The 16,889-nt window shown below is 33.8% G+C and overlaps 1 long non-coding RNA gene across 1 annotated transcript in view; it reads right to left on the bottom strand.

The window, feature by feature from the left end:
• Positions 1-16,889, bottom strand: part of LOC140698068 (uncharacterized) — a 218,045-nt gene that overhangs the window by 53,900 nt on the left and 147,256 nt on the right. The gene's annotated exons all lie outside the window — the stretch shown is intronic.

Here is a 16,889-nt window from a genome sequence, read left to right as displayed (position 1 = left end):
TGTGTGTGTGTGTGTGTTTTTTTTAGCACATTCACTTAGGAAAAATAATTATACAAAATGGAAATGAAGTTTAAGTTGTTGAAGAATAAAAATATGACTGTTGTTCTAGTATTTTTAACACATTTTAGATCTCAGTAGTTCCAAAAATATACTAAAAAGTATTACCTAAAAATGTAGGTATATGATAAATATCTTTTATCACTTAAATTTATTTGTCATATAAATATTATGGGAAAAAGTCACCTTGTTTGTACGGCCTTGACATTAATTCATATTGATCCCCAATAACAAAATTTATTTTAAAAATACCCCACATGATTAAATTTATTCTCTTTAAAAACTATTTGTACTTGTCGGTGATTTTCAGCAATTTCAGTCTTTGCAACTCATTTTGCAAACGTTGTAAACTAAATATATTTTCTTAACATTTTTAATTTTCTTTTTGAGAAAAATCTTTTTTATATAATTTACCATTGGTCTTTTAAAAATAAACCCTATTTTTATTGTTTATATAAATATAAATACATTTATTTCTTAATGTACATGGTATAATATGTTTATTTGGAGAATTTGCAACAATAACTATAGGAGTCTCCTATTATCTGTGGGGGATACATTCCAAGACCCCCACTGGATGCCTGAAACCACTGATTGTACCGAAACCTGTTTTCTGTTCATATCTTCCACCTACAGCTTTAATGCCTTTTCCATCTTAACAAAGTACTTATCTCACACTGTGGCTATGACTTCTGCAATTTGAGATGTGACAGCAAACTAGCATGGATTTCTTTTTCCTTCTTTGCAATTTCATAGATAGAAAATTCGTTCCCACAATAGATCTTAGAAACTACAGCATACAATTTTTTCCTTCCCTACTAAGTTGAGAACTTTCATCTTTTCACTTAAAGGAAGAACTTTATAGCTTTTCTTTGGCATATCCAAATTGCCAACAACAGTACCCTGTGCTTTGAAGCCATTATTAAGTAAAGTGAGGATTCCTTGAACACCAGCACTGTGATACTGTAGTAGTCCATCTGATAACAGACAGCTACCAAGTCACTAAGGGCAGCTAGCATAGTGTAGCATGTACACTAGTCAAAGGGATGGTTCACATCACAGGCAGGGTGAGGTGGGATGGTGTGAAATTTCATCACAGTACTCAGAAAGGTGTACAATTTAAAACTTATGAATTGTTCATTTCTGGAATTTTCTATTTAGTATTTTCAGACCATGGTTGACTTTGGGTAATGGAAACTGTGGAAAGCAAAACCACGGATAAAGGGGAACTACTGTATGTGTTATAATATTTACACTCTTTTAATATCTTTATAATTGCACAAGTAATACAGGAGTTTATCAGGATTATTTTCAATAAAATTCCAGCTTAATTATATACATTACCTTGGAAATAAAGGGTTAAATTGAATTTTATTTAGTATTGTCTTCCAGTTCGATGGCCCCATGAGAAATTGACATTTATACAACCTTGCCATGTCAACTCAAGAGATGCATCAATTTAGGATAAATTAGATCTTAGCTGGGATTGGTAGGAACTGATTGCTGATCTGAAATGTTCCTAAGTATGTTGTATGTCAAGCATCTCAAGACTGTTTACTGTACAGCCTGTATTTTATGGAATGCAGCTGCACTAAAAGGTGGATGTGAGACAAACATGCTTCTAGGTGGTGGTGACAAGCAAGTTACTTAAGCTGAGAGACCCCAGACCCTCTCTGTATCTTCCCAGTACTGAGTGAGGTACTTAGGTCAGTTTGCAAAATGGGTTAGAAAACAAAGGCAAGTAGGGAAAATAGCTAGAAACATTGCTTGTTTGCTATTAATAACATTGACAAAATGGAAATTCTATCAGGAGAATAGAAAGAGATTGACTGACTTAGGATAGCTGAGACAAATATGTAAAATAGAAGATGTTGATACCAGCAAGAGAAATAAACTGATGAGGGTGCTACATAAAAGTTGGTGGTGAATTATTACTGGCTAGGAGGTGGAAAACCCCTGGTAGTTTGGGCAACGGCACTTGCCTTGCTAAAAAGACCTCAACAAATTTGTTCTAATTACTCCTATTTGGGATCTGCCAAAAGGTATTGGGAAAATAAAGTGTGTGAGCAAGGTGCAGGGATACTCCATTTATTATAGCAAAAGAGTAAGAGGGTTGAGATCTACTTGCAAAGTTTTAGCAGGGAAATCTAAAGATGTATGACTGGTATAAGTTAAATGGCTTTATTAGGGTGGTAAAGAGAGTCTTCTGGGATTACCAAAAACAGAAACATAATACATGGTGACGTGAGCTAAAGACAAAGAGGACAACATTAGAGGACCAACAACAAAACTCTGAAGATAATGTGATGCTATATAAGTAGGTACAAAAGTTATATTAAATTACAATTTGGAATATGCAAAGTAAGAAAAGCCTGTCGAAATGTCACCTACCTCTATCTGGGTGTTTTATTAGATTTGATATGTTGTGAGAATGGAGGGCTTTGCCATGGCTTGCTATTATCTATCAGGTATTAGTCAAGTTGGCCTCCACTCGTTTCTACTTTGATATACAAGTGAGAAGCATTAGAACTGTGCAAACTCTCCTCTGGAGTGAATATTAAGAAATACTAAATCCTTAGAGGACAACATTAAATTTCTCCCTTAATTTGAGAGATGGTAGCAACAGGTGATGTTTATCCAAATTGACAAATTGTATAAAAGTTCTGTCTGGTCTCTAAGAAAAAAAATTTAGTTCATGGAGATTAAACATGACCACTGAGGACCAAAGAAAATAGTTCTACTGACAGCCTCCTCTGTGCTCAGTACGGTGAAAACAATTTAAGAAGTACAGTGAGCTAAAGGTGGCTGGTACACTACTATAGATTTGGCTAATGATTTGTGTTTTTATTCTAATTTCAGAAGAAAGTTGAACAACTTTCTTTCATTTGGCAAAGACTCCAATACATGTTTGAATAGTTAATCACTCTTGTGTAACCACCCACTTTGGTTAGAAAAGATATAGATTTGATCCCTATAAAGAGGGCACTGGTTTATTATGTTGAATATACTATGATAATTTATCTTTCAGAGGAGGAAGACACCTAGGAATTAAGAACTGTGGTGACATACATGATTAATCCAAAATGGCCAATCTATTCAGCTAAAATATAGGGTCTTGCCTGATATATAAAATATAGGGGAATAAATTGAACTGAGACCACAAAAGACATTCTACAAATAGTATGGAATAAATTACCATCTTTTCAGACTCTCTAGGATTAGAAGAGGGCTATATGCATGTTGGAGAGTATATGTACTACACTTGAACATTTTATTAAACCTTCACTGAGTTACTCAAAAGAAATCTGAACTTTAATGGAGTTGAGAAAAAGTTTTTAGAGACTTATAAGCTGTACCCAAGCAGTCTCTTTGGAACTGTATCGTCCTAAATCACAAATGATTTCAAATGTGTCTACTATGCAGTTGCAGGGATTGGAGTCTCTGGCAAACATTAACACAACCACACAATGGTATCCATTTGGAATTTTAGACTTGTAAATTACTTGGTGTACAGCATGGAAGAACCCTTTGGAAAGCTAAATTCAGGTCTGTTATTAGGCTCTGGTGGAAATAGTTTATTCCAGGGAAATATAGCAGATAATTTAAAAACTTGAGATAACTATTGTGTATGAGCAATGCCACAGAAATGGTCCCCTAAAAGAGAGAATACCACATAGCTCATGGACTAAATGAAAAGAGGAATAGCCACTAGTGGTGGCACTGGGGGACGTATCTCATGTTTTTGTATTCGTGACTAAGTTATAGCTCTGCCAGTGAGACTGAATTTAGGACACCCAAAGGAGATATCAGCTCCTAGCTCCTAGTGCCAAATGGTCTGAACCTTATGTTCTTCCCCTGATAAAGCAAGCTACCTGGGTCATTACCAGAAGATGCAGAACTGAGATAAGATGCATTTTAGAAATCTGTAGCCATTTACCTTGCAGATCAAGGTTATGTATGGGATGAGTTAAGAGTTGCTCATTTTATTTCACATAGATATCCAGCTTTTCCAGTCATATTTTTTTGAAAAGACTATCTCTTCCCCCACTGAATTACACTGATACTCTCTGAAAAAATCAGCAGACCATATATACCAGAGAGAGTTCTCCAGAGAAACAAAATCAATATATTTATTTTAAGGAATTGGCATGTGTGATTGTGGGAACTGGCAAGTCCTGAATCCAGGCAGGAAGGCTGGCAGGCTGGAAACTAAGGCAGTGTTTCTATATTACAGTCTTGAGGCAAAATTTCTTCTCAAGGAAATCTCAGTTTTTGCTATTAAGGCCTTCAACTGATTGGCTGAGGCTTGCACATGTTGTTGAGAGTAATCTCCTTTTTGTAAAGTCAACTAATTGTAAATGCTGATTATGTGTATAAAATACTTTCACAGCAATGCCTAGGCTAGTGGTTAATCAGACATTTCTGGGCTCACCTCACATGTTCTCTGGGGTCTCAGCAGTCCTGTGCTGCCTACTGTCTGCTGTTGGAAAAAACAGTTGTTTCATTTATTTCATATATTTCCTCCAGTTTTCCAGCTGTATACAGTGGAAGTGCAAGCCCCACAGCAATTACTTTTTTGTTGAGGGAAATGGAAATATAAAATACTCCTCTTTGTCATTTCATATCTCTAACTAAAATCTCCTAGTACTTCTTTTCTGGCTACATGATAGAGTCTATGTCACTTAGCATAGTGTGAAGATCCATAAAATAACCAAACAAATATTCTGTATTCTTGCATTAAATAGGTAACTTACTTGTTTCTATGATTTTGTTCCTATTGCTCCCTTCTTCAAATGGAAAAACTTCTCCGTCTTTACTAATTTCTAAATTGTTGCCATTACAATTCTAAGAGGTTGGATCATCCCAAAAGTTATCAGTTGTCTCTTTGAGCTTTAATTTTTGATACTTAAGCCAACTTAATAGTTCATTCAATCATTCACACTTCTTTTTAAAAGAAAGCTTATTAAACATCTAATAGATAAATTTAGGGACCATATTTGGAAACCGGCTATCACATTCCATTTCCTTCGATGGTTATTCTTTTCAAAGAATTCATAGTTTAACAAAGGAAATAGGTTGGTAAAAATGTTGACTGTAACAGAGAATGAAAGTGTTATAAAAGAAGTAAGTACAAGGTACGGAGCTGGTGGATGGGATACTGCTCAATTCTATTTTATAGTAATAACGGAGGAGAATCAAAGATAACTTTCTAGAAGATGGCACTGATGCCAGATTAGAAGCAGAAGAGAGTGTTAACAGGAGTTACAAGGCGAGAGCAAATTATTCCAGAACGAGAGAGCAAAACACATAAAAATACTGCTCTAAGTCATTAGGTGCTGGGGGATAAGTGTATCACAGCTGAGATTGGAGGTGTAGGCAGGGATTAGACAATGGAAAACCACTTACGTCATGCTAGTAAGTCGGGCTTTATTAGATGAATGAGTACCAATGAAAGCTAATGAGCAAGATTGAAAAACACATTTTGAAGGTTCAATTATTGTGAAAGTATGAAAAATAGATTAAAAACAAAGAAAGACTGGGAGAAAAAATTAGGTTATTATCACAAATAATTGATATTTCCCTTCCCTGAATTTCTGGAAACATTATTGCACTGAACATGGCTGGATATATGTTACCACTGAGAAAATCCGATGCCAATCTATTTTTCTTTCCTTTCTTTTTACTGCCATGGTGAAGCCCATGGTATTTTCTTTATTTTAAAATTTAATAGTTTTAATGTAACATGTCTCAAGTTGATTATTTCCCTTAATTTTTCAAAGTTTATAATGGACCTAATATATAGATTCATATATTTTTATTTCTGGAAAGTTTTGTCAGATTATTATTTTCATAATTTTATTTAAATGATTTTTCTTCTTTAGGAGTTCATTATATATATGTTGGATTTTATTTGCGTATCAGTTATATCAATTTTTTTTTCTCTATTTTTACCTCTTTTAACTTTCGTTTTTCTCACTTGGTTGTTTTCATGACTTTTCTTAACGTTTCTATTATTTACTTATGCATAAAAAGTGACCAAAGTTAGCGACCTGCCAATAGTCTAATTACTATCTCTCACAATTCAGTGGTTTGGCCAGGCTCAAATGGGCGATAATTTTGCTCCATGTACTGTCAGCTGGTCTGCAGGCAACTGCAGACACGATTAGTCTGGATTCTCCAATATGACTCATTTACAAATCTGGTCCATTAGTGAAGATGACTGGAATACTGGGTTCAGCTGAGATGCTAGAGTCTTTGGGCCTGTCTTATTCCCTATATGGTTTCAGGTATTATCTCTCTGTGTGATCTCTCTGGGTCCAAAAGTGGAAGTAACTTCTTATGCCTGACCTAGTACAGCAATAGTTTTGCCACAATCTATTATTTAAAGTCCTTGGGCCAGCCCAGATTCAGTGTAGGTGGGGACTACACAAGAGCAGGAATACCAGGAGATGCGGTTCATTAGGGGCCGTCTTTGGAAACTGGCTATCTCATTCAATTTCCTTCAATACGTTTTCAATAAAGTCTATTTTTCTTTCACACCTTATAGTTAAATCTATTTCTAAGAATATTTTGTCTTTGATTCTTTCCCGAGTCTGGTCAACTGTTACCTCACACCTTAATTTTAGCCCTTATCTGTTCTTAGTTTTAGAAGTTTTGATTTTTTTAAATATATATGTGCTTATTTAAGAATGTTTATTTGAGTTGGTGTCCTATGATACTATGTCACAATTATGTCCCACTCTATGAATGTTTTTAGGGGAAAAAAGTAGAAATGCGTTGGTTTTAGTTTTGTTTTATTCTTATAATAGCTTACTAAGGATATCTGTAATTGCTTTCTGGTCATTTGAAATGTCCAATCTTCTAGGACTGTCAATTCAGTTATGGATAGACAGGTAGCAGTATAGATAGTTTACTAGGTTTTTTTTTTAGTTCACCATGTCCTTCTGTTGGCCTATAGTGAAACGAAAGTTTCAGATTTCTAGAACCTTCCTCGGAGGAGAGTTTGAAGTGTCCCCTGATTTTGTGATTCTCTTTTGTTTCTTTAGGACTCTAATTTCCTTTTTTCTCTTTACTACCAGGCTAGTTAGAGGTTCATCTGTCTTCCATGTCCCTCCTTCCACAGAGGTGATGCTTTCACTGAGGCTGCTTATTTCACTCCCGCATCCTTCCAGGTGTCTTCCTTTCAATACTTCATAGCCTTTGCTCTTACCTACCAAGTTTCAGGCTGGTCCTCGATATTTTCTCCACTGAGGATGGAACCTCCTATATCTGGGATTGATTTTATCTGTATTCTGCTGCTCTGAGGCCTCAGTTCTTCTCTCTCTTTCTCTCTCTTTTCTGTAGAGTCTCCATCATCTTTTTAGTCTGGTCCAGTGTCTAGAGTGATTGCTTGGGTATAATTTACTGCTTACCTGTAAATTAAATTTCATAGTATTGTCTGTTTCCTAGTTATACTGAAGGTGTGTTTTATGAATGTTTTTGTTCTCCTTGCTCATCTGTAGTTTTTCTTTTTTTTTTTTTTGACTTGAGAATGTGTGGAGAGATTTGGACTTTTCCTTGTTTACATTATCTTACAGAAAACATATGGATAAAAAGGATTAAATTAACTTTTATGAGCCAACATTAATTACTTTTGTAAGACGCAGGGTACAGATAAAAAAAATCAACTGAATCTATTGTATACATTTTTCAAAAATTCTCTGTATGAGGCAAGTATAGTATGGAGTGAGTCATAGCCATTTTAAGGCCTCAAGATAGAAACCACTATAGTCTTCTCAAAGATAATGACGGTTGGGACATTTTGACCTTCACAGATATTCATATTTTAATATATATTCTTTACAGCAATAAAAGGACCCTTTCGCATGCTTGATTATCTGAACAGAAATGACGTTAAGCCTTGGGTTTATTATTTCTCACGTCTGTGTCAACTATGATGTTCCATTCACAAAGGCCATGGCCAGGCCATTGTACATTTACTTGATACTTTATAAAACTTTTCTCTGATCAGTTGGAGCTGGATTAAGAAGATGTTGAAACTCTGTTGCTGTTTTGATAGAATTCTGTACACTTGTAGACTATTTCTGAATCTATGTTTAAAAGCCACAGTAATCATACACCTGCAGTGTTATGTTAAATATCTCAGGCACTGTTAACTAAGAAGCAGAGAACTAAATCGATATGGTGATCATGCTCTTTTTGGAGAGAGTAACGGTAGATAAACAGAACTTTGTGTCAGTATGACATTAAAGTCCAAGCTAAGGCCAAATAAGTCAAACATGCTCATCTTATCTATAACCATAAAATTTGAATCTTCAAACAATATAATACTTGGATTCTGCAGCAAGGTTGATCCATACCACCTGTAAGTTCTATAAATATTTATTCATACTAAACAACACATAGGGGTTCACTAACCTGCCAGCATTTTTGTGTTGGTTACCACTTTTCAACCACAGAAGACTGGTCACCATGAAAGAATAAACAACCACTGCTCCTATTTAGGATAACCTGAAGAGGGCATTAAACAAAGTCAGGGAGGGCAGATGGAAAACTTGAAAATTTGCAAATGTAAATACTTCTTTAGGACAAATGAACCACTACCAGATTTCAGAGTTACCTGTTTAGTAGTTAATACTGTACGTTGTCTTATTTTTGTTAAGGAATTCTTGAAGTATTGAAGACTAAAAATTATCATGTTCCCAATAAAGGGAATCAAAGTAAACTGGGGATAAAGAAGATAAAACTTTGCCTCCTAGTTTAGTGGGCTATAAATGTAGAGTTTCAAGCCTGTTTTAAAATAGCTCAGAGAGTTTTGCAGCACATCTTTTGGGATAGTTTGCTCTCCTTTTAAGAGGCAGCCTTAGATCAATATCCAAGGTGGGTAATTAAGTGAGAAGAAAGTGGGCCAGGAAGAATCTCTTGATATGCACCTGAGGAGATGCTGGCACAGGGGAACTCTCCTTTCAATATAAACTCATTTAGGACTTTCAGAAAGCAAGGATGAAACCAACTATGATTACTGAAATACAGACTATATCAAGTCCTGTGTTATGCCAGACTTGAGAGTAATCATCTTTGCTCCTATAGGAGGAAAAAAAAATTTTAACAAGGTGCCATGAGAATGGTAATTATTTGAGATAATGAGAAATTGCCCAAGGGAAATTAGCAAAAGTTTGGTTTGGTGACAAGAAATTAGATAACAGTTTCACTAAGTAACTTTTCAATTCTCATATGAGGAGCAATGGGCATTATTAGTAGATATTTCCATCATTCCCTAAAACATCTCTAAATGAGTGCTGGGGTGATAATGAGAGACTTTAAGTCAAACTCAAATTATATAGGGTATTGGTTAATTCAATCCTTGTTAATCCTGATTCAAATCAGGTCCTTGTCAGCTGGGAATTCTCACTTGCCTCTTCTTTTCTGAGTTCCTTCAACGTCAAGATCCCTGACTCTTTACGATTCAATTATGGTATGAATTGGTGGCAATAGCTGACTGATTCCCAAAATACATTTGGAAGCAACCAGTTCCCAACCTGTAATATGTATATACTACTTAACTCTTATTATTGACTGCAGAAACTTTCTCAATCCTTTGAGTCACCAGTGTTACTTCCTTTAAAGTTTCAAAAATGAATCTCTTCATGGAACCACAAAAAACCCCAAATAACCAAAGTAATCTTGAGAAAAAAGAACAAAGCAAGAGTAATTGTCCCTGACTTCAGACTATACTACAATACTACAGTAATCAAAACTGCATGGTACTATCACAAAAACAGACACATAGATCAATGGAGCAGAATAGAAAGTCCAGAAATAAATGCATGCACTTATGGCCAATCAATCTATGACAAAGGAGGCAAGCTTATACAATGGAGAAAAGAGTCTCTTCAATAAGTGGTGCTGGGAATACTAGATAGCTACATGCAAAAGAATGAAATTAGAACATTTTCTCACACCATATACAAAAATAAACTCAAAATTAAATACAGGCCTAAATGTAAGACCAGAAATCATAAAACTCCTAGAAGAACATATAGGCAGAACACTCTTTGACATAAATTGTACCGATATTTTTTTGAATCTATCTCCTAGCTTAAAGAAAACAAAACTAAAAATATGCAAATGGGATGTAATTAAACTTAAAAGCTTTTGCACAACAAAGGAAACCATCAAAAAAAAAAAAGAAAAAATAACCTACTGAATGGGAGAAAATATTTGCAAATGATGTAAGTGATTATAAGGGGTTGATACCCCAAATACATAAACAGCTCATAAAACTTAAGATAAAAAACAAACCACCCAATGAAAAATGGGCAGAAGACCTGAATAAACATTTTTCCAAAGAAGAAACACAGATGCCCAACAGGCACATGAAAACATGCTTACCATTGATAATCATCAGAGAAATATAAATCAACAGCACAATCACCTCATGCCTGTCAGAATGGCTATCATCAAAAAGACTTCAAATAACACATGCTGGAGTGGATGTGGAGAAAGGGAACGCTAGTACACTGTTGGTGGGACTGTAAATTGGTGCAGTCATTATGGAAAACAGTATGGAGGTTCCTCAAAAAACTGAAAATAGAACTCCCATATGATACAGAAATTCCACTCCTGGGTATAAAGCTGAAGAAAATTAAAATGCTAATTCACAGTGATAGATACATGCACCCCAATATTCATAGCAGCATTATTTGCAACAGCCAAGATATGGAAGCAACCTCAATAATCAACAGATGAACGGATAAAGAAGGATATATAGATATATACAGATATAGATATATACACACACAATGGACTACTACTCAGCCATAAAAAAGAATAAAAATCTTGCCATTTGCAACAACACGATGGACCTAGAGAATATTATGCTTAGTGAAATAAACCTGACAGAGAAATACAAAGGCTGTACATTATTACTTATCTGTAAATCTAAAAACTGAAACGAATGAATATAACAAAACAGAACAGACTCATAGATACAGAGAACAAACTAGTGGTTACCAGTGGGGAGAGGGAAGGGGGGAAGGGCAAGATAGGGTTGGGGATTAAGTTGTACCAACTACTATATCTAAAATAAATAAGCTACAAGGATGTAATGCACTACATAGGGAATATAGCCAATATTTTATAATAAATTTAAATGGAGTATGACCTATAAAAGTATTGAATTGCTACACTGTATATCTGAAATTTATATTAATATTGTAAATCAACTATACTTCAATTAAAAAAAATACCATATGGTAACTGAAGATAACCAGAAATGGTAATTTTAAAAAGGTTAATGTAACAAATTCTATAAATATGTGTCTTTCTTTCCTTTTTATCCTTCAGCTCATTTAAGAGCCATAAGACTATACTAAGCAACCATTGTAACAATTGTCCTGTAAGGTATATAGATGTAATAGTACAGGTCTTATTTTACTAGTGTTAAATTAATATAAGTCTGAAGTAGACTATAATAAGAGAAGATGTATATTATAAATCCTAGGACAAGCAGTGAGAAAAAAACTCAAGATATATTTTAAAAACTATTAAAGTTATAATAACAGTCTAGAATATACCTAAAAAGTAACAAAGGAGGAATAGAGAGAAAATATAACATAAGACATATAGAAAACAAAAATCAAATGGCAGAAGTAAATCCAACTATATTAATAATAACATTAAATGTGAATGATTAAGCAGTCCAATAGAAAGGCAAAAATTGTCAGACATAATAAAAAATATACAACCACACACTGTCTAGAGAAGATACACTTTAGATTCAAAGATACAACTGGCTTTCATTCTTCTAAATAGAAAATCTTATACCATACATACAGCAACAAGAAAGCTGTGGTGGCTATACTAATATCAGAAAAACAGATTTCAAGACAAAAGGCAAAATAAAAAATATTTGAGATGCATATAAACAAAAACAAAGCACATCAAAACTATGAAATGTAGCTAAAGCAGTACTTAAAGGGATTTTATAGCTGTAAAAGAGAAAAAAAGATCTTAAATAAACAGTCTAAATTTCCATCTTCGGAAATCAGAAAAAGAGTAACAAGCTAATTTCAAAGTAAGCGTAAGGAGAGAAATAATAGAAAAACATTAATGAAACAGAAAATAGAAAAGCAATAGAGAAGATAAGCAAAACCAAAAGTTGATTCTTTGAAAAAAAAAATTAACATTCCTTTAGCAAGACTAACCAAGACTAAAATAGAGAAAACTTCAATAACTAAAACCAAGAATCAAGGAGGGGACATCACTATTGACCATACAGAAAAAGAATTACAGGGGAATACTATGAACACCGCTATGCCAATAAATTAGATAGAGGAAACTGATTAATTTCTAGGAAGCAACAAACTACCAAACTAAGTCCAGAAAATCTGAATAAACCTACAATAAGAGAATAATAAATCAGTAACTTTAAAACTTTCCACAAAGAAAAGCCCAGTCTCAGATGGCTTCATGGGTGAATTTTACCATACAATTAAAGACAAATTAATACTAATTTTTATAAACTCTTCTAAAAATAGAAGAGGAGGGAACATCTCCTAACTCATTCTATAGGGCCAGTGCTATAGACTGAATGTTCATGTCTTCCAATATTCATACTTGAAATCTAATTCCCAAGGTGATGGAATTTAGAGGTGGGGTTTTGGGAGGTAATTAGAATTTTATAAGGTGATAAAGTTAGAGTCTTCATGAATGTGATTAGTACCCTCCCAAGAGTCACAACAGAGCTGGTTTCCTCTCTCTGCTCTCTACCATGTGAGAATATAACTGGAAATTGACAGAACTCAACCATGCAGTAACCCCGATCTTAGACTTCTCAGAAATGTGAGAAAAAAATTTCTGTTGTTTATAGTCCACCCAGTCTGGTATTCTATAATGGCAGCCCAAACAAACCATGACAACCAGTATTATCCTGATAACAAAAAGCAAAGACACCACAAGAAAAGAAAACTAAAAAATATACCTTATGATTTTGAAATAAGGCAAGCCAAAGAAATAAAAATCATCCAGACTGGAAAGAAAGAAATAAAACTATATTTACAGATAATATGATATTTTATATAGAAAATCCTAAGGAATCTACTAATGAACAAATAGAACTTATAAACAAATTTAGCACTGTTGCAGGATACAAGATCAATACACATATCAACTATATTTCTATGCACTAGCAATTAGCAATGAAAAAATTTCTTAGAAATTAAGGAAACTTATATTCAATAGCACCAAAATAAATTAAAATGTATGTCCAAATAAACAAAAACACCCTTATACATGAATGTTTATAGTAGCATTATTCATAACAGCAGGAAAGTGGAAACAACCTATGTCCATCAACTGATGAATAGATAAACAAATGCGTTATAGCCATACAATGGAATATTACTCAGCAATAGAAAGGGATGAAGTTCTGTTACTTGCTACAATATAAATGAACATTAAAAACATTATGTTAATGAAAGAAGTCATTAAAACTACATAGTATATGATACCATTTGTGTGAAATATCCAGAATAGGCAAATCTACAGAGAAAGAAAGTGATTAGTGGCTTCCCATGATGGAGGGAGGGAAAAATGTGTGACTGTTTTTAGTCATGTTCTGAAGTTAGACTGTGGTGATGGTTGCCCAGCTCTATAAATATATTAACACTGTTGAATTGTATACTTAAGAAATCACACCTGTCTCATTCTTTGGAGTACTATTTGATAGAGTACTTGGAAGTACATTGTTAAGTATAGCTCAGTATATAAATACAGGTTTACCCATTCTACTTCTTAAAGTAGCTAGGGTTGCTACAACCAGTACATCTACTCAATGTAAATGAAAAAATAAAACTGTATGTAGTTAAATATTGTATCTGTATTATGAAATAGGATAAAGGATAACCAGCTTAAAATATTTGGTCTTTGGTTTAAGTGCAATGGAAAAAAATTTACAAGTTTTAAGTGGAGGTGGGATGGGTGGATATATTAGTTTACCATGGCTGCCATAATTAGTATCACAGACTAGACGGTTAAAACAACAGAAATTTATCTTTTCACAGTTCTAGAAGCTGGAGGTCCAAGATCAAGGTGTTGAGAACGATTCAGTGATTTCTGCTGAGGCTTTTCTCCTTGGCTTGCCAATGACTGACATTTCACTGTCCTCATGAGGTCTTTCCTTTGTGTGTGGGCATAGCTAGTAACTGTGTCTTCATATGTCCTCTTCTTATAAAGACACCAGTCAGATTGGATTAGGATCCACCTAATGGCCTTATGGTGCTTACGGTGCTTACTTATGTTTTTTAGGGGACAGAATTCATTCAGGCCATGACAGTGGTAGGAATGGAGCATGGGTAGTGACATAAGTTTTACATTTCATAAGATTGGTCTTGGGACAGTGTGGAGAATGAATTGGATGAGTGTATTAGTGGATGCAGATGGGTTAGTTAGGAAGTTATTTTAGTAATTCTTGCAAGAGGTGAATGTAGCTACAGACAACATGAGAAGTGGATGAATATGAGAGACTTTAGGAGATGAAATTTATAACTTGGCAAAGGCTAATGCATCGAATCAAAGGGGGAGTTCAGTGTCAAGAACTTCTCTATTTTATGATTTGCATGACTAATTGTTTAGTGGTGTTACTCCTTGAGATGGAGAACATTGGAGGGTAATTATGTTTCGGTGTAAGGTTACAGAAGATCCTAACCTCAAATTTGGACATAGTGACTCTAAGTTACCTTTGATACTTTCAAAGGAACATGTAGAGTAGGTATCTGGATGATGGCATCATTAAAAGAAAAAAGAAAGGGAAAACACATATTTCCTAAAGCCTGTTCATTGATTTCTCTGTATAGATGTTCCACAGTAATCCCTCTAGATTATAAAGTTTTTGATTGTTACAACTAGTTGTGAGGGTGAACTAATAATTAACTCACCATGCCCAGTAGAATGAATTTGACTTTACCTACAGGGGATCCTTTGGAAGTGTAGAGGGAATATCTTTCTTTCATTTTTTTTAAAGAACAAATTTGGAAACAGAAGTAATAAATATTATCTCCATTCACTTTGGAGTTGCTGATGATAATCAGTGTGCCAGTAATCACTGCCTCATTTCTACATTTTCTGCCTGACTTTAGGAAACCATCACTTGCCAATTTCCCAGTGTTTTGCGGGATCCCGGTGAGAGTGCAGTGATTTCTACAGTTTCCATTACTTAGAGTTTTGCAATTTATCTTTAGATAACAAAATATCTATATAAGATATTTATGCAAGAAATTAAAATTCCAGTGAGGCAATGAGATTTTTTTCCGTCAGCCATAAAAATCTGGACAGATGGGAGAGGATGGTTTACTATAAAGGAGACATATTTACCACAAAATTTTGTAAATAATAAACTTTAACAGTAGAATGAAGAAAATGGAAAAAATTAAAATAACCACAATAAGAATGATTCAACAGATTTAAATTTTATTTTAGAGAGTTTAGAATTGAAACAGCCATGAAGCTTTGTATTCACCTTTTTTGTAGTTTTGCAGAATGGAGAGAATCCTAGCCTTTAAATTTGATGGCTGACCATAATGCATAGCTTTTAAAATTTCAGGGAATTGTAAGAATAAGGGCTAAAGTCAGCAGTCAGTCCTTTATATAATAGATAATAGATAGCTAGCACTGTCTCCTTTACTCTAACGTGGAAATGTGTTTTTATGTAACTCTTAAGGAAAAAAAAATTCCCAAGGCTTGCTACATCTTAGCTTAATTATGCTGAATTCATGAAGTGAAAATAGAAATGTCTATTATTTGGTGATTTGGGTTGCAAAGAAAGTAAGGCTACTTTATTTAGGACAAAATCTCCTCTTTAGAAAGAAAATATTTCCTTAACATTCACTTATAGTCCATTTTTAGCAAATATACTCCAGTGAATCTTTTAAGGTGTCTATATTACAATAGGGATCCCTGTGAGTAGGTATTTAGTAACTTAAAAGAACTAAATCTTTTTTGTTTAGATTAGTGAAGATGGAGAATAATAACTCATTGTTCTCCCTACTAGTTAAACAAACCTAGCTTTTTAAATGAACTTTCATTCAATGTCTCTATGTGTTATGTGTCTAGAGGTATGGCTATAAATTTATCAAATTGATTTTTAAAATAAGTTATTTATTTTAACTGTTACTATTGTGGCAAATGTATTTTCTTTTCCCTTTCAAGGCAGGTAGGAGGTTACACATTAACTCTAAAATATTTGGGAATTCTATTCTGGACTTTCTTTTAGATATAGTTCATAAGTCATAGAAGGAAATCTTATTACTGCATAAAAATAATAGATATTATATTCATAATAGCAGTAAAACCTATAAATCCCTTAGGAATAAACAACTGAAAAGTACTGAAACTACATGAAGGAAACTATAAAAACGACTACTATACTTAGACACCATCTTAAACAATTTCAAATACCTTTTGACTATTTCAAATCATAATTCCTGCTCTCAATCATCTATTATCAAATATTTAAATGGAAAGTATCATTAAGAATTAAAGATTGTTAATAGATATTTTCATAGAAAACTTTACAGATTATTTGTTTCTAATTTTAATTAGAGTTTACAGTGTCAAAGTCCTCCTTAAAAGTAACAGTAACATTTTATTTTTCCTATTATCTATTAATATACCAGTGATTATCCTTTTATATATCTTTCTAGGCACACACATGCATGTAGACAGACACACAGGCATAAACACAAATATACATTCATATGTAAAACAATTATATGTTGTCATATATGTTGTATAAAAAAGTTATATGATACATTTTTTTTTTTTTTTTGGTCGGG

This window comes from Vicugna pacos, chromosome 1, assembly GCF_048564905.1.
Source record: "Vicugna pacos chromosome 1, VicPac4, whole genome shotgun sequence".
Classification (NCBI taxonomy): domain Eukaryota; kingdom Metazoa; phylum Chordata; class Mammalia; order Artiodactyla; family Camelidae; genus Vicugna; species Vicugna pacos.
The sequence above is the reverse complement of the archived record's forward strand: the minus strand, read 5'-3'. Positions and strand labels throughout refer to the sequence as shown.